The sequence below is a fragment of the Protopterus annectens genome, chromosome 9.part0 (genome assembly GCF_019279795.1).
Source record: "Protopterus annectens isolate FY-2018-M chromosome 9.part0, PAN1.0, whole genome shotgun sequence".
Classification (NCBI taxonomy): Eukaryota; Metazoa; Chordata; order Ceratodontiformes; family Protopteridae; genus Protopterus; species Protopterus annectens.
In genome coordinates, this window is record NC_056743.1 from 353515453 (window position 1) to 353539795 (window position 24343).

Below are 24343 nucleotides of genomic sequence, written 5' to 3' on the forward strand. Positions count from 1 at the left end.
AAATATGTCATATGTATTAGGTACATATTGAGCAAGATGCTTCCTCATTCCTGGAGATCTCTGAAATGCTCCTTGTCTACTGACTTTGGCATTCACACAAGTACTTTTACATGTTCTGTGCCTCTAAAATTAGAATGTATCTGACATATTTAATACACAAGTTAAATGTATATTGCCTTAATCAATTTAACAGCTGCATTAGTTTCTTTTTCTGTCTAACCCTACAATAATAGATCATCATTACAGCACATTCCAAGCCTTCAATTTCTTGTGCAGCAACTCTTTGAAATCCCTGAACTACTGATGGAATACTCAAAAGAAGTATAAGGAATCTACAACTTCCTCTTGACATTTAACATAGGAAGTCTGGAGCATTGTTTTCTTGTCAGAGAGCTTGTTTTGTGGAATTGTAAAGAATCTTTAATTTCCTTATGACATATTAACTGTACCCAGTCTTTCTTCATCTGCCAGAGTGCTATTTTATATATACTATTGGAAAGAGGTTGGTGTATGGCATTGTTAATCTCCCTCAACAAAGTACATTTCTTATACTCACTGTATTCAGACCTCTTCATGAAGCAGTACATATACTGTTTACCAATTCTGTTGTATTTAATTGCTTCTTAATAACATTTAAGATTTTCATTCAGTTACATTTCAGTTCACTTCTGCTCATGAGAGTGAGATGCAGTTTCATTACACCATGTATCCCTGTATAGCTGCAGGACTTATTCGATACAATAACCTCCTGGTAAAACACCAAATGGTTTAAGCAAAATAGCATGGATATGAAGGACAGAGTATCTGTAGCTCAAGGCATCTCTGCAACTATGTAACCACACATGAATATGCATGTATTGGAATCTATGTAAGGCATCACTGCAACTATGTAACCACACATGACTATGTATGAGGACTCCATGTAAGCCATCACTGCGACTATGTAACCACACATGAATATGTATGAGGACTCCATGTAAGCCATCACTGCAACTATGTAACCACACATGAATATGTATGAGGACTCTGTGTAAGCCATCAGACTATGTAACTACACGTGAATATGTATGAGGACTCTGTGTAAGGCATCACTGCAACTATGTGACACACGTGAATATATATGGGACTCTGTGTAAGGCATCTCTGCAACTATGTGACACACATGAATATGTATGGGACTCCGTGTAAGACATCTCTGCAACTATGTGACACACATGAATATGTATGGGACTCTGTGTAACGCATCTCTGCAACTATGTGACACACATGAATATGTATGGGACTTCGTGTAAGGCATCTCTGCAACTATGTGACACACATGAATATGTATGGGACTCCGTTTAAGGCATCTCTGCAACTATGTGACACACATGAATATGTATGGGACTCCGTGTAAGACATCTCTGCAACTATGTGACACACATGAATATGTATGGGACTCTGTGTAAGGCATCTCTGCAACTATGTAACCACACATGAATATGTATCGGACTCTGTGTAAGGCATCTCTGCAACTATGTGACACACATGAATATGTATCGGACTCCGTGTAACACATCTCTGCAACTATGTGACACACATGAATATGTATGGGACTCAGTGTAAGGCATCTCTGCAACTACGTGACACACATGAATATGTATGGGACTCCATGTAATGCATCTCTGCCACTATGTGACACACATGAATATGTATGGGACTCTGTGTAAGGCATCTCTGCAATTATGTGACACACATGAATATGTATGGGACTCTGTGTAACGCATCTCTGCAACTATGTGACACACATGAATATGTATGGGACTCTGTGTAAGGCATCTCTGCAACTATTTAACCACACATGAATATGTATGGGACTCTGTGTAAGGCATCTCTGCATCTGCATGACACACATGAATATGTATGGGACTCCGTGTAAGGCATCTCTGCAACTATGTGACACACATAGTTAGAATATGTATGGGACTACGTGTAACACATCTCTGCAACTATGTGACACACATGAATATGTATGATACAGTGTGAGAGGTGGAGAGAAATGAGAAACGATAGAGGAGAGGGCACGATATTAGAGTAGAAGAAAGCTATTATAACTATAAAGTGTTGTGGCTGATAAGACTGGATTACATGCCATGGAGATTGTTCTGTAAAAGGAGTGCTGTTTGTAATATGAGGGAAGGGAGGAGTTAGTTTGGACAGCAGCTCTGTGACAATGATATTTCGCCTTTCTATATGTTTTATTTTACACAGTTCAATTTTTTCACCTGATGCCTGTAATTCTGTATTTGTAATCTGACTGATTCTTTATAGATTCACAACTTTTGTAAAGTCAGTCCTAGTTCTCTTAATGACTTGTCCCTCATCTAATAGTGTGTAATACTACAAGCTGTTCTCTCTGTTATGGACACCAAATTAATAGCATTTGGTTGACTTTTTAGCTTATTGATGTAAGCATCCATAGTCTCTAATGTAGCACTTTACGCCTTTGCAATCACCAAATGGTGAACAAATGACAAGTTCATAATAGGCTCACAGCAGTTTCTGAACCTATTGTGTGATTTTTTTGTGTTATTTTATCTTTCTTATTCATATACAAGTTAAAAATGTTAAATATCAGCAAAGATTATGTTGCATTGGCATTCAAAAATGTAGGAGAACGTACAAAATATTCCTAGCTACTGTGCTCACTGAGACCACTAAACTGACTCTCTGAAGTTTAGCTCCCATTTTTGGTAAATTGCTTTAGAGCTATCAACTTTATTGGAATATAGCTGTACAATTTTTCTAACTGTAATTTCATCACCTGCAGATCTAGACACATAAACTCTTGAAAGCAAACACATTTCTTCATTTCTGCAGATATCTTTTATTTACTTTGGCAACATCTTGCTTTTTATTTCTGTCAAAATGCTCCATAAGAAACATGAGGAATGTGAATGTATTCACAGCCTCCATGATGTATTTAGTCAGACTGACTCTATAAAGTATATAAAGTATACCTCTCGCCCTCCTATAGTGAGCACTTGGCATATTTAATAAATATACCCATAAACTGCAATGAGGGGCATCAGGGGTCAGGTCAAACAGAGAAAAGTGAGAAATAAGAAGTGTGGTGTGGACATAAAACTAAGACAAAGGGAACAATTTCAGGCAGAAATAAAATTCCTGAGCAGTGACTTTAGCTCAGTAAACTCAAAAGTCTTGGTAGCAAAATAGATGATTGGCCATGACGGTATAATGAGCAGTGGAAAATGTATCAGTTTAGAATTCTAACAAAGGCATTGGGATATAAATAATGTGTCCAGCACTTCAGATATACACGAAGAAAGTGCATGACACACACAGACAAGACTGTATTAGTAAGCAAGAGAACATAGTCTGAGATATTGGAGGATATAACCGGTTAGAGAAGTTAGAGTGAGAAAGGAAAATAAAAGTAATTGAAATGACCAATAAAGGAGAGATGGATTGTAGCTTTGATATATTATCAGTGGCAGCTGGTGACTTCAAATCAAAGGGGGGCTGCAGGAGACAGCAGAATGGGTGGGGTTAACAGTAAGGGGTGTGGCCAACTAGGAAGGGGTGTTGCTATGCCAAAATCTGCAAAAACTGGGACTTTAATTAAATACGCTGCCCTGGGTGCCACTGCCAAACTGTCATTATGAGAGTCCAATCAAGACAAAATTATTTCAGTGCATTGGCTACATGACAGCTTACTTAATATCTAGATGAAAACAAAAAGGTTGCAAGGCATGAAAAATATATTACTTTTTAAATACATTACTGGAATGCCAGTCAAAATTAAGTATAAAAAAACAAGTAGCATTCAACTCAAACCACTTCTCCTTGCAATGCAGTTCTAATTATAATTTATATTCAGCTTTATAAAAGTACCAAGTAACATGCTGAAAGTAGCAGTACCCCCACTTCTAAAAATGTTTCTTATCCAATAAAGACCTGCTGCCTGACAACAACTATTTACTTGTTTCATGGGGAAAAACATGATCAAGGTAAAAAATGAACAACAAACATGAAACAAGCTCTAGATAAAGTCCTTAAAGGATTACTGCACAGGTTATGGACCACACATGATAGATTGGCATTCTGTTTAGTTTACGGGTAAAGCCTTCAAAGATGACTGCAAGTCTCCAACAAATGTAATGAGCTTCTGAAAATACTGTAATCCTGTCCTTTATTACAAATACTGTCATATGCATTTCAATACCAAAGGCTTATACGCTATCTTGTTATGTAAATATTCTCTGCATGGCAACAACAAAAAGGCTTTCAATGTTGGTAATTCTTTAACAGTACGCTTATTAATGTTTACTTGCATCTTACAGTCTCACACAAGTTTACCTGATGTTCATTAAAGCATTGCTACTTCCTAGGTCCATAGGTTGGTACTAGGCTATCAGCCCTAGGGCCTATACAAGCCTAGCCATAACAATTCCCTGGCTATTTCTTCCCACACTATTTACTTCCCTGGACCCCTGTCTAGCAGGGCGACTGACGTGATCCCTGGGGTGAATTTCCTTTCTCCCATCCAATTGTCAAGGTTCCTCTTGAAGAGGTCCAAAGAGGCACTCTGCTTGACATGTATGGGCAATCTATTCCAGAGTCTGGGGAGTCTCTGGGTCAGGAACCTATCCCTCCAGCATGTTTTGTTTATTGTGATGACAAGGTTTAGATCCCTGGAGCGTGTAGCTCTGAGGGATTGGGATTTCTTTAAGTGTAGCATGTCCAACAGCTCTGGGTTTGACATGGCCTTGTATGTCAAGCAGAGATCACCTCTGAGTAGACGATATGTGGCAGAGTATAGCTGGAGTTTTTTAAGGCGGTCAGCATAGGCCATCTGCTTTATGTCTGTGATTCTTTTAGTGAGGTAGTTCTGCGGCCTTTCCATTTGTTGCAGATGTCTTGAGAGGTACATGCCAAATGGGGCGTTGTATTCTATAATGGGTCTAATGAGGGATGAGTACAGTGGGACAATGACCTCCTTTTTTCTGGATGAAAAGCCCTTAGTGATGGGGTGTGCCACATAGAAGGATTTCCTGACTGTTGTGGTGATGTGGTTATCGAAAGTGAGACCACTATCCACCTGTGTCCCTAAGTCTCTTATCACACTTTTGGTGTTTAGTGTACTGCCACCTATATATAGTAATTCATGGGTACATGTTTTTTCCCCAAAGGGGATAACTATACATTTCTTGGCATTAAGCTTGAGCCCATGGCTCTGGCACCAAGCATCTGTTTCTGTAAAGCCCTTTTGTAGAGTATCCACATCATTTGGGGATTTAGTAATGGCTCCCAGTTTGTAGTCATCTGCAAACTATGTTAGCCAGAGTCCCTTAGTGTTGGCCACTACTTCAGAGAAGTAGATGCCAAACAAGAGAGGTCCCAGGACTGAACCCTGAGGTACTCCACTTGTCTGGAGATGGATTTGGAGTCAGCTACTTTTACAGTGTGAGTTCTATCAGTAAGCCAGTTAGCAACCCATTGGGTGATGTAGGGATTAATGCCCAGCTTAGCAAGTTTATCTATGATTCCAGAGTGGGGGATGGTGTCAAAGGCCTCGGCAAGGTCTAGATAGGCTGTGTGAACCACCTTACCCTTGTCTATGGCTCTGGAGACTGATTTGAAGAAGTCAATCAGGCTCAGGAGACAAGAACGGCCCTTCACGAACCCAAACTGGGTGGGGCCCAGTGTTTGAAGGTTGCCAATGTCTTTGTTTATAAGTTCCATGATAATACGCTCCATGGTCTTGCAGATAAGGCTTGTCAGACTGACGGGATGGTAGTTTCCAAAATCCAAGGTGGATCCTCCCTTGTGGAGTGGGATAACTGTAGCTCTGCACCACTCAGTGGGCACAAAACCTGAGGTGAGGCTATGATTAAATATGACACTTAGGTGAGGTGCCGGTTCATATTGTAGTACACAGCCCGGGATGTCATCTGGTCCCATGGATGCTGTATTCTTAGCTTTGGAGAGTGCGTTTTTTACCTGTGTGGCTGTTATTACCGGAATTTGGCAATCTTCTGGTATTGAGATGGGCAATTTAGAGGGTGAGAGGGGGGTGAAGTTGGCACTGAATCGATCTGCCAGGATATTGGAAATATCCTTGGGATCAGTATATTTAATGCCATTCTGTTTTAGCTCAGAGCAGATCTGAGCATTACGATGTAGATTCCTTTTTTTTTCAAAACAGGTTTATTGTTTTAACATATAAGAGAAATATCATAACAATTTTATACAAGTAATTAAAAATAGGTATTATTATAATATTCAACAATATTTACAAAGACATCCACTACAATCAGATCAATTAATTAAACTAAAATACCATGTTATTGAAATTAAAATTTTTTTAACAAATTTTGTAAATTATCCCATACAATATAATAAGATGTTTTTCTATTTGTTCTTGTCCTAATTGTGTTTATTTCCATATGGCACACTATATTCATAACATTTTTAAATTCATTGAATGAAGGAGGTGTATCTGAAATCCAATTTCTAGTTATTATTTTCCTAGCCACTGCTAGAATAGACCATAACAAGGGAAGCTTAACCTTTTTAACACTTTGAGGTACAGGTGTGTTGAATAATATAAGAGATTTAGAAATAATGAAATTATCTGTAAAAAGAGCCTGCAAAAATTCATTAATTGACTTCCAGTATTCTTTCAATTTTATACAGTCATAAAACATGAGCCCAGTCAGCATTGATTTCTACATTACATCTCTTACATAAATTATCTTTATTATTTATTTTATTCATCATCAATGGTGTATAGAAAGATCTATGTAAAAATTTCCATGTATAAAGTCTCCAGACAATGGAAGACATAGTTCTATAAGCAGATTCCAATATATATTGTTTATCTTGTTGATTTGGTGGGTCCCCATTAATAGAAGTGAAATAATTCCAGTATGAATCTACACTGTAAAAAGTTTCTTGTCTGATAATTTTATGTATGTATGAAAGTTTACCTTTATCAGAAACTTTATGTTGTAAATTTAATATCAAGTAATCAATCAGTGCTGGAATAGATTCTTTAACTGTTATAGACATTAGATCTATTTTATTAATGAGATGTTGTCTAAAGGTCTGAACCTCTAACCAGCAAGTTTCTCTTAGATCAAATTCTTGTTTTAAGAAATCTAGATTTTTAACTTTATTATCAGATATCAACTGATACCAGTACTTTAGATCATTATCTATAGTTAAATGAGTTCCTTCAGAAGTAGATGACAAAAGCATACCCTGAGTATACATTATAGGGAATACAATAAAATTCCATTTACCATGTAGATTCTTGACATCATTATAGAATGTCTTGTGGTTGTCTTTGGAATCTTTGGCAATTTTATTTTCGTAACTAGCTTTGGAGGATTTTATGAGGAATCTCAGTTTCTTACTGAGGCTGGTAAGGGAGTTTTTTGCATCCTGGGATTTTCCTCTTTTCTGCAACAGTTTCTTCCTTTTATTGTAAAGTTTGTTTATGGCAGGGGACCACCAGATTGGCTTCCTTTTTTTGGATGAGAGCATCTTGGTTCTATTTGGGATGGCACAATTCATGCATGAGTGGATGTGCTCGCACAGTGCCTTAGTGTAGGACTCAGCAGTTGAAGTTCCCATCTGCATGGCTGTCATGACGTTTGTCACTTCTGACTTGAGTAGCATGAAGTTGGCTTTGGAGAAGTTTTTTATGGAGCTTTCCTTACTGGGGGGTAGAATGTGGATGTTAAGGGTGATTAGCTTATGGTCAGACCTGACTAACGAGGGGGTGACCATAGGTGTTGAGCATCGATTTCCCATGTCGGTAATGACCAGGTCTAGGATATTGGATCCCCTGGTAGGACTATGGATTAGTTGATCCAGGGCATTGGAATTTATGAATTCCAAGAACCGTTGGGCAAAGGTGTTGGTACATGAGTAGTTTTCCCAGTTAATGGCAGGATAGTTAAATCACCCAGTATTAAGGTGTTTGGTTTTATCTTAATATTTTCCAGTATGTTTAGAAAGGTGTAGTGAGAATCTTGGGGTATGGTGGGGGATCTGTAGCAAGCTACAATTTGGATTGCAGTCTTATCTAGTTTTATTTGCACCTGGAGAATTGAATTTCAGACGCATTGTGTTGGGCAACTAGCCTGGTGGTGTGAATATCCTTGGTGAATATTGACACTCCTCCACCTTTAGTGTTTCGGTCCTGGTTTGGTGGCCGAAAAGTGTGGTAAGAGTTGTAACCTGGTATTGTAGGGGTGCTCTCTGGAGCCTTCAACCAAGTCTCAGTTACTGCACAGATATTGATGTTCTCCATTTTTAGGAGTGCCTCCAGAGACTGCATTTTGAGGTTTAGAATTCTAGCATTGAGTAGCATTACCTTCAGATTTTGCATGCTTGTACCTGTTACGGTGGTGGTTTTGTCCTTTGAAGTTTGCCTAAAAAAGGCACTATAGGGGTGGCAAGAGCCTTAGCCAGTAACCTGAATCCCAGGGGCAACAGGTGCAGACCATATCTGGCAAAGCATCATGGTTTGTCGATCATGTCGTCCTAGGCAGACAGATACTGGATCCCCTTTGAATGACACCATAAGCTTAGCCAATTGTTGAAGTCAATCATTTTGTCCTTATATTGTGGTATCATTCTGGGCGAAGGCAGGATGCTACTCAGGGCTAGGGTCATACCTGCCTGGGCCACATGATCCGAGAGCTCTTCCATGTCTCTTTTCATGTAGTCCAGGGAGGTACGTCTCAAGTCATTCACTCCAGCATGGACAATGACAGAGTCATATTTGTACTTGTTGTGGAGTGACTTGAGTGCATGCGTTATGTGGCAGATCCTGGCACCTGACAGGCAGCTGACTGTAATTTTGTCCTTGTTCAACCTGGTGAGTGGGACATCAGTGTGTCGGACTATAGAGTCACCTATGACTAAAGTGTTAGGTACGTTGTCTTGCCTTAGGGGCTGTTGCTGGGTGGCACACTGGTGTTGTGAGCTATGTGACACTTTGGTTGTGACTGGTGTTTGTTTGCATTTCAGCTTCAGAGGTCCTTATTTCTTGGGCAGGTTACAGATAAGGGCCTCTGCATATGTGGATTTAGTGTTGCTATATGTGGGTGTTGGTGGTGTGTGTTTAGAAGGGCTATGTGTTGCTTGAGGTGTAGTGCAGGTGTTAACCTTCTCCTCTTGACTGTCTAGCACAATCTTGGGTAGAGAGGGCTTTTCTTCCATTTTGGCTTTGTAAGTGCATCTCTCACAGGTTGTAGTGTTGGGTGGTAGGAGGGGAGGGTAGTCTGTGTACATGAGGCAATTGCTGCATTGCCCCAGTATGCCCAGATTTACCAGGTGAACAGGAGAAATCATCGGAAGCTGACCCTTGGACATGCCTGGTTTGGTGCATTTTTTTTTTGTAAAGTACAGGAGCTGTTTTCCCTTACCTTAGCAAGGTACTTTGCAATTATAGGCTGTTTAGTGCCTACAATTAATTTCTCCTTATTAACAAGGAGAGTTGAGTGCTTGTATCAGTTTAAGGCTTCCTAGTGCTTTCCAGTAGGTTTTAAAGCTGGTGCTAGTCACAGGGATGCTTAAAGGTAAGATGAAAAAAAATGCACACTGCAGTGTGCACTAGAGAAGTTAGATGTGGAAGTAGGTAACTTAAGTTTTACCTGTTTAAAAAGTTAAGGTTTAGTGGAGAGTTACTATTTTTAAAACAGCAAGATGGATTGAAAGGGGTGGTCACTTTTGTATTCTGGTACTATGGAATACAGTAGGATGGCCAATAAATTTAAATAGTTGAAGGGGAGGGATTTCAAAAATGATAATTTTGTGATTACTCACACAAGCCAGTGAAAGCAGAGAGGAAATGAGATATGTGGTCAGATTAACATAAGGGGCAGGCAGCTAGAAAGACAGTGGTATTTAAGAACACGACAGTAAGCAGGTGGGAGGTTGGGGAAACATTTTCTGCCTGACTCAGAAGAGACAGAGCTGTGGTCTCTTTTGAAGTTTTAATATGCAGTTAAAGCAGATTTCAAGTAAAACACAAGGTGAAGAAAACAAACCACAGTATTCAAAATATAAAAAGGCAATAAAGTAATACAAAATACACCAAATAAAAGCAAACTAACCTTTCCTTCACAGCAAAGTGTAGCAGAGTCTGGTTGAGCCTTTCTGGCTTAAACACAGAAAAATAGGGCACTGCAACAGCATGCATTTTCTATATAAGAGGCATAAATCAACAGTATAAAAATATGACAGAAAACCAGAACACTTTGCAAAATCAAGGACAGATGAAAAGCCGCTGCAGTTACTTGCATCTACCTTGGATGAGAGGGTACTCTGCACACTTACACTTCATAACTGCTCCTTGCCTTGCTTGGACACATCCAGAGACTATGTTGGGGAGTGGGCTGCAACAAGTATGTCACAATTTGAAATGTCTCTGGCTGACGATGATGGCCCTGACACATTTGTCATACCTCTCAACCTCAGAGCAAGAAATCTGGACAAAGCCATCAATAGAAATGGGACAAAGGCCCAGAAATAAGGATACTTTTTAAATATTGCTTTTATAAACTTAAAAAGTTAATGGAATAGTAGGTCTTGCATTAGTATGAATTTTCTGAAGGGTATGATATCTGAAACTCAAATGTCTGTCATTATTTTCTAACTTCAGTCTTTAATGATTTGCCACTAATTTGCTAGAAAAAACAATTTTATGAAACATGAACTGAAAATGTGATGCAAAAATATAAAATAGCCACTCAATACAGCTGGGAACCTGTCAAAGAAGAGACTCTTTTTTATATTAGTACTATTAACTTGAGCAGCTGACAAAATAAGAGAATCTAGATGCTTTTCTGAAATTAAAAGTAATTTATAACTCTGATCAATACAATTATTTATTAATTGTAAACCCTCCGCATTTTCTTCCAAATTTGCCATTTTGCAGAGGGATTATTAGGGGGAGAGTAACACTCTGAGCCAAAATCAGGGACAGTTGAAAAGTTTGGATATACCTAATTCTATAAAGCGATTTATTTGCACGTACCTCTCATCCTCTTAACGCAGAAAATCTGGACAAGGCAAAATATACTGGAGGAACCTACAAACAGTACTAAAAATTGCTCTTGTATAAATTTAGTCAGTTGACAGAATAACAGGTCTTTTTTCTGAAGAGTACGGAGTCTGAAACTCAATATCTCTCATTATTTAGTGACTTCATTCCTAAATGATTTGCCAGAAAACCACAAATTTTATGAGGAACAAACCAAAAATAAGAAGCAAAAATCTATTCATTCTGCAAAAATCTGGACAGTTGACAGGTATAGTTCAGCTGGGGCTGTCTGAGTTCACCACCCTTCCCCCCATCACAAAATCATGGTTGAATTCCAATGTCCCATTACTTGTCTATTTCACCCTATTTACCATAAACACTGTGATGTGCATACTGCTTTACTTCTACAATGATTTGGATTTCATTTAAAAGTTTTATTTTACATTTTACAGCACAAGCATCTGCTAAACAAAGCAATACAGTCTCACTATGAAAATAGACTTAGCATTAAAACCTCTCTTCCCTTAAAACTCACATTCATTGAAACATCACTGAAACCCACATTCAAAGAAAATACATCTGGCCAGTGGCAGATAAAGATTAACTTTGGGCTATTTTCAAATCATAGGCCTCTTGCACAGGAAACATCCATGTGTTCTTTGGTACACCTTCCTGATTGTATTAAATTATATTCCTCATATAATACAGTGCAGTAGAGGGCATTTTAAATTTATTGTTTTGTACATTTTTCCAGTAAACAGTGAAACAAAATGCATACACTAACAATGACAAAACTGCCCAGTTCAGAACATTTCCATCATAAAAGTCTATTCAAACTTCTACAGTCCACCAGTGTCAGTAAATATGCACAATCTATGCAGAAGTAAAAGTCATCTAAATAATTCCAAGTTAAAGAGCTCTGTAACTAATGAAGAGGTTGCTGCTAGCAAACAACTTTAATATTTAGGTATCTCCACCAAAGAGGACATTCACAGGACTGCAGCATCCACCCCCTTTAAAAGTACAACACAGTACAGTATCAGCAATGCATCTATATACTGTGGGAGTAGAACCCACAGCCTTCTGCATCAAAAGCAAGTACACTACCTGTTGTGCTATTAACAATACACGCAGACTCAGCATAAGCAGCATTAAACTTCTCTTCAAGCTCCTTGTAAAATCCACTCGACACTCAACTGTATCTCTCAACTTTTAAGCACAAGCAATCTGGAAAAAGCCAACATTTATTGGGAGGGGAGGAGACAAAAGCTGAAAAACTAGGGACACATTTTAAACATTGATTGTACAATCTCATAAAGTTGCTAGAATAAAATGCTGTGTTACCACCATGCATTTCACTGCCAATTCTTGAACCCTGGACCCAGTGCACTGCAGTCAAAGCAACATAGCACTATGCCATATCAGTTGTTTCTTGAAAGACAGGTAGGCTGAAACTTAAATGGCTATCATTTACTGAATTCAGTTCTCACCATAGCTCTCAATCTCTTAGCACAAAACACCTAGGCAAAGCCAATAATGGAGGAATACAGCTCCCAAGCATATTTAGTGAATTCAGTTCTCACTATAGCTCTCAACCTCTTAGCACAAAAATCCTGGACAAAGCCAATATTGGGGGAATACAGTCCCAAAAATAGGGACAAATTTCAAATATTGATCTTATAAACAGAAAATTGCTAGAATAAAAGGTTTTGTGTTACCATGTACTTTCTGAAGAATATGAAGTCTGAAATTAAAATGCCTGTCATTATTCAAAATTCAGAAATATTTCACAAGTGGTGTTGGATGGGGAATTCAAGTTCTTGCTACATGGTCCCAAGGTACAGGGTTTGAGTCTATCTAGCCACTAGGTATATTTAACTGGGGCATTTTGCGCACACACACACACACACACACACACACACACACACACACACACACACACACACACACACACACACACACACACCCTACCTGAGCCCAGCTGCAAAGTCCATTCCTTCCTGCGGCAGTAAAATCAAACTCCACATTCAAGTCCGTTCATTCAAAGGCTCATCGTCCCTTCCACAGTAAAGCTTGTGAGAGCAAGTCCTTCTCTCATGTGAGAGCAGACTGGGTAGCAGCCTGTCTATGCAGTTGTAACTGCATAGACATCTGGGATCTCTACTGCTAAATGCTGTCGTCTTAATCCAGACTGCTGGTGAGACAGTCCAGTTTCTGTGTGCATGCTCTGGGACTGGTTCACCAGCAGTCTGGATTGGGAAATGCCGCGAGTGCACATACATGATGTTTTGGGACTCGCGTTTGTTTTCTTTTTTACTTTAGTTTTCTTTTCCTTTTATAGTTGGGGGCTGCAGTCCTGCAGCCCAATAGCATGAGCTGCCCCTGTTATAGATTGCTTTAAAAAAGTGTAATCCTGTTTCCTGTACAGTGACATGTTCTATAACCCATGATGTTGAACCTAGCAGCATTATATAAATCCCTTTCTCAGTCCGTCTGCCATCTTAACATACCTTGATAAGTAGCAGCATTAAATAAATCTCTTCCTCGTTTGTCAACTTAATGTACCTTCTAAGTGTAGAGAAGAATATAGCTGTTTGCCAGTAATACAGTACAACACGGATACATTAAGAAATGGAATTTTCTGTGCACAAAAACAAGTGCATAATATCAGTATTAATAAAAGGGTCAATATTACAAGATCAAAGTTTCAACACTTCGAATTTGATATGGTCAACACCATATAATCGATGTTTTGAAACATCGAAAATATAATAAAAACACAGCAACCTACAAAAACAAACCATGTAAACACTCTAAGCAGGAGGGGGCAAGCCCCCCTGCAGCCTCCACAACCCCCACTACTTAAATATACCAACTCTGAGATCGTACTACAGTGCAGAAAAGGGAAATCTTCCCTTTCCGCGCTGTATGGAGATCTCCATTAAAATATTCAAAGTTTTAAAACTTTTATCATATGGTTTCAACCATATCAGATTCAAAATTTTGAAACTTCAGCCTTCTGAGATAGAGCCTAATAAAAGTCATTTGTTCCCTTTTTTCCTTTCAGAAATGCTTCAAATGCATCCTCCTGATAACATGTTTAGAGGATTATGTTTCTGGGAATGGGGAAAGTGGATTTGCAATTTTGGTTTGTTCTTGACTCTGTGAAGAATCTCCAAGAAATGTGACTAGGTACAAGATATTGTTTTAATCCCTGAATGTTTGTAATACTTCTGAGTTACAAAAAAGAGGAGATAATCTTATAGTGATGATATGAAAGAAACAAAATAATTGTGAACCAACCATGAGAGAGAGAGAATATGAGAGTATAACAAGGTCCCCCTTTTGCCATTTAACATTTGTCCTTCATGGGACATAAGGTTCCCCTGATGCCATTTCACATTTGTTCTTCATGGGACATAAGATCCCCATGAAGCCATTTCACATTTGTTCTTCATGGGACATAAGGTCCCCCTGATGCCATTTCACATTTTTTTCTTCATGGGACATAAGGTCTGGGGACCTTCATTTTACATTTGTTCTTCATAGGTCATAAGGTCCCCCTTTTGACATTTAACATTTGTCCTTCATGGGACATAAGGTTCCCCTGATGCCATTTCACATTTGTTCTTCATGGGACTTAAGATCCCCATGAAGCCATTTAACATTTGTCCTTCATGGGACATAAGGTTCCCCTGATGCCATTTCACATTTGTTCTTCATGGGACATAAGATCCCCATGAAGCCATTTCACATTTGTTCTTCATGGGACATAAGGTCCCCCTGATGCCATTTCACATTTTTTTCTTCATGGGACATAAGGTCTGGGGACCTTCATTTTACATTTGTTCTTCATAGGTCATAAGGTCCCCCTTTTGACATTTAACATTTGTCCTTCATGGGACATAAGGTTCCCCTGATGCCATTTCACATTTGTTCTTCATGGGACTTAAGATCCCCATGAAGCCATTTAACATTTGTCCTTCATGGGACATAAGGTTCCCCAGATGCCATTTCACATTTGTTCTTCATGGGACATAAGATCCCCATGAAGCCATTTCACATTTGTTCTTCATGGGACATAAGGTCCCCCTGATGCCATTTCACATTTGTTCTTCATTTTTATTTATTTTATTTTACATTTGTTAACTGGAAAAGTTCGACTGGATACAGGTCCATTTTCAGAAGAGACCCAGGGAGAAAAGTTCCAAATGTACAAAAACAAGTGTAAATACAGTGAAATTATTACAGTGAGTTATCACAAAACTGAGATTTGTTTAACGATATGTACACACAGGTACATGTGTTTCTCACATACACACAGCAAAGGTTGGAAGCAAGTAGCTGAGAAAGAAATAGTTACATTCATCTGAAAAAGGAAAACACATATATTAAGGTGGTTATCATACATGGTGTAGTGTTAACTTTAAATCTTTCCAGTAGGTGGGTGGGTGATACCTAGAATTTTAAACAGAGTCAGAGTTTTATTCTTGTAATTAATGAGGTTCTCATTTTTTAATTATGTTTGAGTGGGGGTTAGTCAGGGTTTGTACAGGGACAAAGCCACTGCATTTTTAGGTATATCCTAAGGGATTTTTTTAATTGGAATAAGGAGGGGCCAGTTGTGAGTTAAACAGGAAGTAGGTTCCAGTTTTTACCGGCAGAGTTGGCGAATAGTGATTCACCAGCTGAATTGTTGATGTTAACAGTTTGCACTAGCAATTTTTTTGGAAGACCGAAGGGAGCTTAGGTTACTGTAGGGGGTGATAATATTTTTCAGTATTGTTGTACTGTCTGGCTGGTAGAGGATTTTGTGAACAACTATTAGTTAGTTAATTTGCAGTTGATAGGGTAGTTCAAGCCAGTCTAACGATTGAAGGTTAAGGCAGTAATGGGTTCTATAAGCTGATCCTCTGGCAAATCTGGCAGTGTTATTGTAGTACCTAGTACATTTATTGAGATTTGATTTGCTTAGGTTTATGAAGATGGGTGAGGCATAAAGAAGGGTCGATAGCAGATTTGTACGGGCAATAACAGTTCTAGCAGATGGGGTTAGGAATGGTTTAATCCTGTATAAAGAACCTAATTTTCTATTAACTGTTTTAATAGTTTTGTCTATGTGAGCATCAAACTTGAGGTTGTTGTCGATGATCACTCCCAGTAGTTTACTACTAGGTTCTGGGGAAATTATGGTACCATTGTTAAATATTATGGTGAGAGGTGGTGAGGGGACCTTGCGTGTGGGGGAGGAGAGTAATAGTTTGGCTTTATTTGGGTTTAATAGTAGTTGGGACCAGTGAGCCAGTTCTCTACTTTATTGAAAGTGATTTGGGACAAGGATTGTAAATCTGTGGGGGAGGTGGCAGAGCAGATTGGGGTAGAGTCATCTGCATACTGAATACAAGTTGCATCAGGGATGACTTTGTACAGGTCATTAATGAATATGGAGAATAGGGGGGGACCTAATATAGATCCCTGTGGGACTCCAAGGGTGACTGGTAAAAGGGACGATGGGTTATTCTTACATAGTACAGCTTGTTGTCTGTCACTTAGGTAAGAATGAAACCAGGTCATTGCTGGGTTATCTATGGAGAGTGATTTTAATGTGTTTAAGAGTAGCTGCTGATTTACCATATCAAATGCCTTTGATAGGTCAAGGAAGAGGGCTGAGGAGAGCTTGTTGTCATTACGGTTTTGATTTATTGTATGGGAGAAGGAGAGAAGGGCTGATGTTGTACTATGACAAAGTCTAAATCCATGCTGGGAGGGAGCTAGGAGAGTGCTTTGATTCAGCTAGTCAAGAAATTGCTTGTGGATACATTTGTCCATTATTTTAGCCAAGGGAAACAGAATAGCTATAGGCCTATAATTTGAAAGTTCAGTGGAATCTCCCCCTTTATGAAGAGGAACAATGTGGGAGATTTTCCAGATGTGGAGGATATAGGCTTCGTGGATAGTTCTATTGATTAAAATTGATATGGGGTATGCTATTTCATTAGTGGCTTTTTGGAGATATTCTGCAGGTAATAGGTCTGCTGAAAGGGTGGTGGGTTTCAGTTTTTTAAGTAGGGACTTAACAAAATATGTTGGTACTGGATCAAGCTTAAAGGGGATCTTATTATCAGGTGTGAGGTTGGTGGTACTTAGGGTATAGGGAGATAGCTTACTGGCTAGGGATTGCACGGTTTCTGTAAAAAAAAGTGTTAAATGTTTTTGCAACAATTTTAGGAGGTTCTTGGGGGTAGTTAAGGGGGTAGGGGTAGCTGATTGGCCTGGGTGGAGAAGTTTGTTTATGAATTTTTGTGGTTGATTTTGGTGTTTTTGTTGCAGATTACAGTAGTAATTCTTTTTGTCTAGCATAATAGACATCTTTGTATAATTTCTCAGCTGTTTATATATAAGGTGGTCTTTTGGGGATTTAGTGGTTCTCCAGGAAGTCCACGCTTTGTTTCTGCTAATAATTTTTTGTCTTGTATCATTGGACAGCCATGGTGCTACTTTGTTATTGGTACTGATAGTGCGTGCGGGAGCATGGTTATCCAGGATAGCAAGAAATGTAGAGTTAACGTATGAGACCGCTTCATCTAGTGGAAGTAGCCATAGGTTGGACCAGTCACATGTGTTAAGTTCATTCTGAAATTTAGTCTGAATAAAGTTCTTACAACTTCTAATGGTTTTAAAGGAAGATTGTTGAGGGATGTAATTTCTTTTCCTGATTATATAGGTCAGGAGGTGATCACCAAAGTCCTCAGGTAGGGTGCCTGTTTTATATATCTGAGGTAGGTTGTTTATTAATGTCCAGTCTAGGATACTTTCCTTTTTGTTAGGCTTATTTATTCTGGTTGGGGAAGATATCATCTGGGAGAAGCCATGCAAATTTATATGGGTGGAGGGGAAGTCTGAAGAGCAAGTATTCCAGTTGATATTAACATTTCAGAGAATAATAGTTTTCTGGGGGCAGTTAGTGGAGAGCCATTAGAAGAAACCCTCCATGGTATTTGTGTTGTCACCTGGGGGAATATAGATACATGCAATGTTTATAGATTTGCATTTGTTGGGTTGGACCTTTGTGATGAGTATTTCTGCACTGTTAGTAAACAAGGCATTTGGGGTACTAGTTTTGGATACTTCCAGAGTGGATTTATGCAAGATGGCTACCCCCACTCCTTTCATAGAGATGTGACCAAGTCTTAATATATTGTACCCCGGGGGTATAATCTCATTATCAATGGTAGTAGGCTTCAGGCAGGTCTCAGTAAGGCATAGTATATCAGGGGAGTGGACATCCAGGAGGGCATGTAAGTAGGGAATTTTCTTGTTTATACTTCTAATGTTTAGGTGACACACTAGGAGTTGGGGGCATTATTTGAGTTTTGTAGGCAAGTATGGGTGTTATTTTTAGGGCTGATAGTAGAGTTTGTGGTAGTATTTAGTTCCAGAATTAATATATGAAGCAGGAATGGGATGTTCAGTTTTTGCATTAGAAGAGTTTGATGAGAGGTGGGGTAGTGGTTGGTTAGAATTATGTGGCTGATTAGTAGTACTGGTGTTGGTTCTAGGGTAGTGGGTGCCAGGGAGGTGTTGGTATTCATAGGCTGTGAGAAGATAGAGAATTATAAGTGGGGATATTAAGCAGTAAATAGGATTAGAGTTTGAAGATTTGTTAAAAGTATGTGGAGGCATTGTAGGGGTATTTGAGTAATGCTTGTGTAAAATAGAGTTGGGGTATTTATAACTAGCATATAGTGACAGACTGGAGAGAGTTTGAATAATAGAGCTGTATCCTGTGAATGATTGGTTAATGCTGATTGATTCTGATGAGTGGGAGTGGTGTCAGTTGAGGGGGAATGGCAAGGTGATAAGTGTAGGACAACTGTGGGTGGGTGGAAATTGGGGGCAGGGTAGGGGAATGGAGTGAGTCTGCAGGGCGATCGGAGCAGGTAGAGCCAAAAAGAAGAAGATCAAGGAGAACAATCAGTCACTGGAGTGCTGAAGTCTGAAGGTAAGTATGGTGAGATATATAAGAAGGTAAGAGGCTTAAAAAAGATAGAAATGGGATTATAGCAGAGTGATTTAAGGAAATATTTGTATGGTTATACTGAGACCACAGTGTGAGAGAGAACAATAATAAAGAGATGACTAAGAACTGTGTTAGTGGGATTCGATGAAGAGTAGGTAAAGGGATTTAGATACCCTAAAGCTAAAAGTATGGAGCCACCTAGTGGGCAGGTGGGGCACTTGGATGCACTAATAGTATGGATCCACCTAGAGGGCAGTGGGTTACTTACATGCAAGCACACTACTGGGGATTCCTATGAAGCAAGGCAGAAACATTTAGTCAAAAGATGATGCCTTTCTACATCAGGCTTTTTGATACCTCTGTAATTAAGCAGGAGTCGGAGGGGAGGTGTGCAGGTTCAGGGTGGGGGAGGGGGTTAGACACAAAACAATGCAAGGTTGTGAGTCAGAAAAATTGGACTAAGCCAGCTGCTAAAAAGAAAGCAGGAAAACCAAGCTAAGTTAATTCCAGGTCAGCGTGGTGAAGTATTTTCCTAATAACTAGAAATGTTATGCTACTAATCTAGTACAGAGTGGTGAAAAGGAAAACTATTTCTGCAGGGAAACAATAGAAGTATGGGCTGCAGGTACATAGGTAAACCTTTTCCAGGAGAAAGTAGTTTCAAGTAATTGATCTAGGAGTACTATAGGAAGAGAGAAATGGGGGGGGGGGGACCAGTAGTGTGCATGCGTACAGTGAAAGGGGAAACAGTCTTCAGTTTGGAGGACAGATTAAATACAACTCTAACATACACTAGTGTAGCTGAAAGCATTTTAGTGTTCCACCGATGCAGGGTCTCACAGTGCAGGGCAATGAAACAGCCTTGGGTTGATTGGAGGTTGGCCAAGACACAGGATGTAACTTTTGCTGAGGGGAATACGAGCACACTACTGGGGATTTCTATGAAGCAAGGCAGAAAAGCTAAGTCAAAAGATTATGGTGCATAAGGTCCCCCTGATGCCATTTCAAATTTGTTCTTCATGAGGAATAAGGTCCCTCTGATGTCATTTCACATTTGTTCTTCATGAGGCATAAGGTGTCTCTGATGTCATTTCATATTTATTCTTTACGAGGCATAAAGTCCCCCTGATGCCATTTCTCATTTGTTCTTCATGGGGCGTAAGGTCCCTCTGATGCCATTTAAGATTACTATGGTGCTTACATTACTCATTAAAGAAGCAAACCATAATTTCAGTTTGGCAATTTGAGCAATTCACCAATGGAAAAAAAAAAGAATTATAGCTTCTGTCAGAAATAATCCATGAAGGGATGTAGTACATACAGAACTGGATTTAAAATTAGCTGAATCAAGAAGAGTCTGTTGTGTTTACAATACCTTGTGAGATGAAAACTTGAAATGCATAAAAACAAAAAATGCCAGAAGCCTGCTTACTAAGACACATTTTATTGCATAAAATAATAAAAAAAATCTGTTGAGCTCTTTTGTTCATGCAATGAACTTTATCAGAAAACTGTTTCACCTTTTCAATTTAAAATATCAGTTGAATATAATCTAATACTGTACTGTAACCTGAATAAGTAAACTAGAATACACAAGAGCAATATTAACTTCTATACATTGTATACAGTTACACAATGTACATCTGAAATATATAAAAATACATACAGTGAACTAGTAAATCTTCAGGATATTTGTTCTAATAAATATAGCATATTAATACAATATTCTAGATATATGTTGTATAAGTTGTGCATAATATATAGCATTTTATATTTATGTTCTAGTTTATTTGTAGTTTATTTGTAGTACAGGATTATTTGATTGAAGACTAAATATTTTACAACAATTTATAAATGAAAGGCTCATCCAGACTCTGCTACACTTTGCTGTGAAGGAAAGGTTAGTTTGCTGTTATTTTTTGTATTACTGTATTGCCTTTCTATATTTTGAATACTGTAGTTTGTTTTCTTTACTTTGTGTTTTGCTTGCATTCTGTTTTAACAGCATATTAAAACTTCAAAAGAGACCACAGCTCTCTCTGTTCTGAGTCAGGCAGAATTTTTCCCGCCCACCCACTCATTTAAGTTGTCTTGTTAAATACCACTGTCTTTCTAGTTGCCCGCCTCTTATGTTAATCTGACCATATATCTCATTTCTCTCTACTTTTACTGGCTTATGTGAGTAATCACAAAATCATCATTTTTGAAATCCCACCCCTTCAATTATTTAAATTTATTGGCCATCCAACAGTATTTCATAGTACCAAAATACAAAAGTGACCACATCTTTCAATCTATCTTGCTGTTTTAAAAATAGTAACTCTCCACTAAACCTTAACTTTTTAAACAGGTAAAACTCAAGTTACCTACTTTCACATCTAACTTCTCTAGTGCACACTGCAGTGCATTCTTTTCAATCTTACCTTTAAGCATCCCTGTGACTAGCACTTTCTGTAATACCTGCTGGAAAGCACTACGAAGCCTTAAACTCATACAAACACTGAACTCTCCTTGTTAACAAGGAGAAATTAATAGTAGGCACTAAACAGCCTATAATTGCAAAGTACCTTGCTAAGTAAACAGCTCCTATACTTTACAAAGAAAAAAAAAAAAGCCCCAAACCAAACATGTCCAAGGGTCAGCTTCCGGTGATTTCTCCTGTCCACCTGGTGAATCTGGGCGTACTGGGGCAATGCAGTAATTGCCTCATGTACACAGACAACCCTCTCCTCCTACCACCCAACACTACAACCTGTGAGAGATGCACTTACATAGCCAAAATGGAAGCAAAGCTCTCTCCACCCAAGATTGTGCTAAACAGTCAAGAGGAGAAGGTTAACACCCACACTACATCTCAAGCAACACATAGCCCTTCTAAACCCGCACCACCAACACCCACATATAGCAACACTAAATCCACATATGCAGAGGCCCTTAACTGTAACCTGCCCAAGCAACAAAGACCTCTGAAGCTGAAATGCAAACAAACACCAATCACAACCAATGTGTCACATAGTCCACAACACCAGTGTGCCACCCAGCAACAGCCCCTAAGGCAAGACAATGTACCTAACACTTTAGTCATAGGTGACTCTATAGTCCGGCACACTGATGTCCCTCTCACCAGGTTGAATAAGGAGAAAATTACAGTCAGCTGCCTGTCGGGTGCCAGGATCCGCCACATAACGCATGCACTCAAGTCACTCCACAACAAGTACAAATATGACTCTGTCATTGTCCATGTTGGAGTGAATGACTTGAGACGTACCTCCCTGGACTACATGAAAAGAGACATGGAAGAGCTCTCGGATCATGTGGCCAAGGCAGGTATGACCCTAGCCCTGAGTAGCATCCTGCCTTCGCCCAGAATGATACCACAATATAAGGACAAAATGATTGACTTCAACAATTGGCTAAGCTTATGGTGTCATTCAAAGGGGATCCAGTATCTGTCTGCCTGGGATGACATGATTGACAGACCACGATGCTTTACCAGAGATGGTCTACACCTGTCACCCCTGGGATTCAGGTTACTGGCTAAGGCTCTTGCCACCCCTATAGTGCCTTTTTTAGGCAAACTTCAAAGGACAAAACCACCACCGTAACAGGTACAAGCATGCAAAATCTGAAGGTAATGCTACTCAATGCTAGAAGTCTAAACCTCAAAATGCACTCTCTCGAGGCACTCCTAAAAATGGAGAACATCGATATCTGTGCAGTAACTGAGACCTGGTTCAAGGCTCCAGAGAGCACCCCTGCAATACCAGGCTACAACTCTTACCACACTTTTTGGCCACCAAACCAGGACCGAAACACTAAAGGTGGAGGGGTGTCAATATTCACCAAGGATATTCACACCACCAGGCTAGTTGGCCAACACAATGTGTCTGAAATTCTCCAAGTGCAACTAACACTAGGTAAGACTGCAATCCAAATTGTAGCTTGCTACAGATCCCCACCATACCCCAAGATTCTCACTACACCTTTCTAAACATACTGGAAAATATTAAGATAGAACCAAACACCCTAATACTGTGTGATTTTAACTACCCTGCCATTAACTGGGAAAACTACTCATGTCCCAACACCTTTGCGCAATGGTTCTTGGAATTCATAAATTCTAATGCCCTGGATCAACTAATCCATAGTCCCACCAGGGGCTCCAATATCCTAGACCTGGTCATTACCAACATGGGAAATCAATGCTCCATACCTATGGTCACCCCCTCGTTAGTCAGGTCTGACCATAAGCTAATCAACCTTAACATCCACATCCCACCCCCACCCCCAGTAAAGAAACCACCATAAAAAACTTCTCCAAAGCCAACTTCATGCTACTCAAGCCAGAAGTGACAAACTTCATAACACCCATGCAGACGGGAACTGAAAGTTCAACTGCTGAATCCTACACTAAGACACTGTACGAGCACATCCACTCATGCATGAATCGTGCCATCCCAAATAGAACCAAAATGCTCTCATCCAAAAAAAGGAAGCCAATCTGGTGGTCCCCTGCCATAAACAAACTTTACAACAAAAGGAAGAAACTTTTGCAGAAAAGAGGAAAATCCCAGGATGCAAAAAACTCCCTTACTGTCCTCAGTAAGAAACTGAGATGCCTCATAAAATCCTCCAAAGCTAGTTACGAAAATAAAATTGCCAAAGATTCCAAAGACAACCACAAAGCATTCTATAACTATGTCAAGAATATAAATGGCAATGCTCAGATCTGCACTGAGCTAAAACAGAATGGCATTAAATATACTGATCCAAAGGATATTGCCAATATCCTGGCAGATCGATTCAGTGCCAACTTCACCCCCCTCTCACCCCCTAAATGGCCCATCTCAATACCGGAAGATTGCCAAATTCCAGTAATAACGGCCCCACAGGTACAAAACGCACTCTCTAAAGCCAAGAATACAGCATCCATGGGACCAGATGACATCCTGGGCTGTGTACTACATCAACTACAATATGAACTGGCACCTCATCTAAGTGTCATGTTTAATCATAGCCTCACCTCTGGTTTCGTGCCCACTGAGTGGCGCAGAGCTACAGTTATCCCAATCCACAAGGGGGGATCCACCTTGGATCCCGGAAACTACCATCCCATCAGTCTGACAAGCCTTATCTGCAAGGCCATGGAGCGTATTATCATGGAACTTATAAACAAAGACATTGGCAACCTTCAAACACTGGACCCCACCCAGTTTGGGTTTGTGAAGGGCCGATCTTGTCTCCTGAACCTGATTGACTTC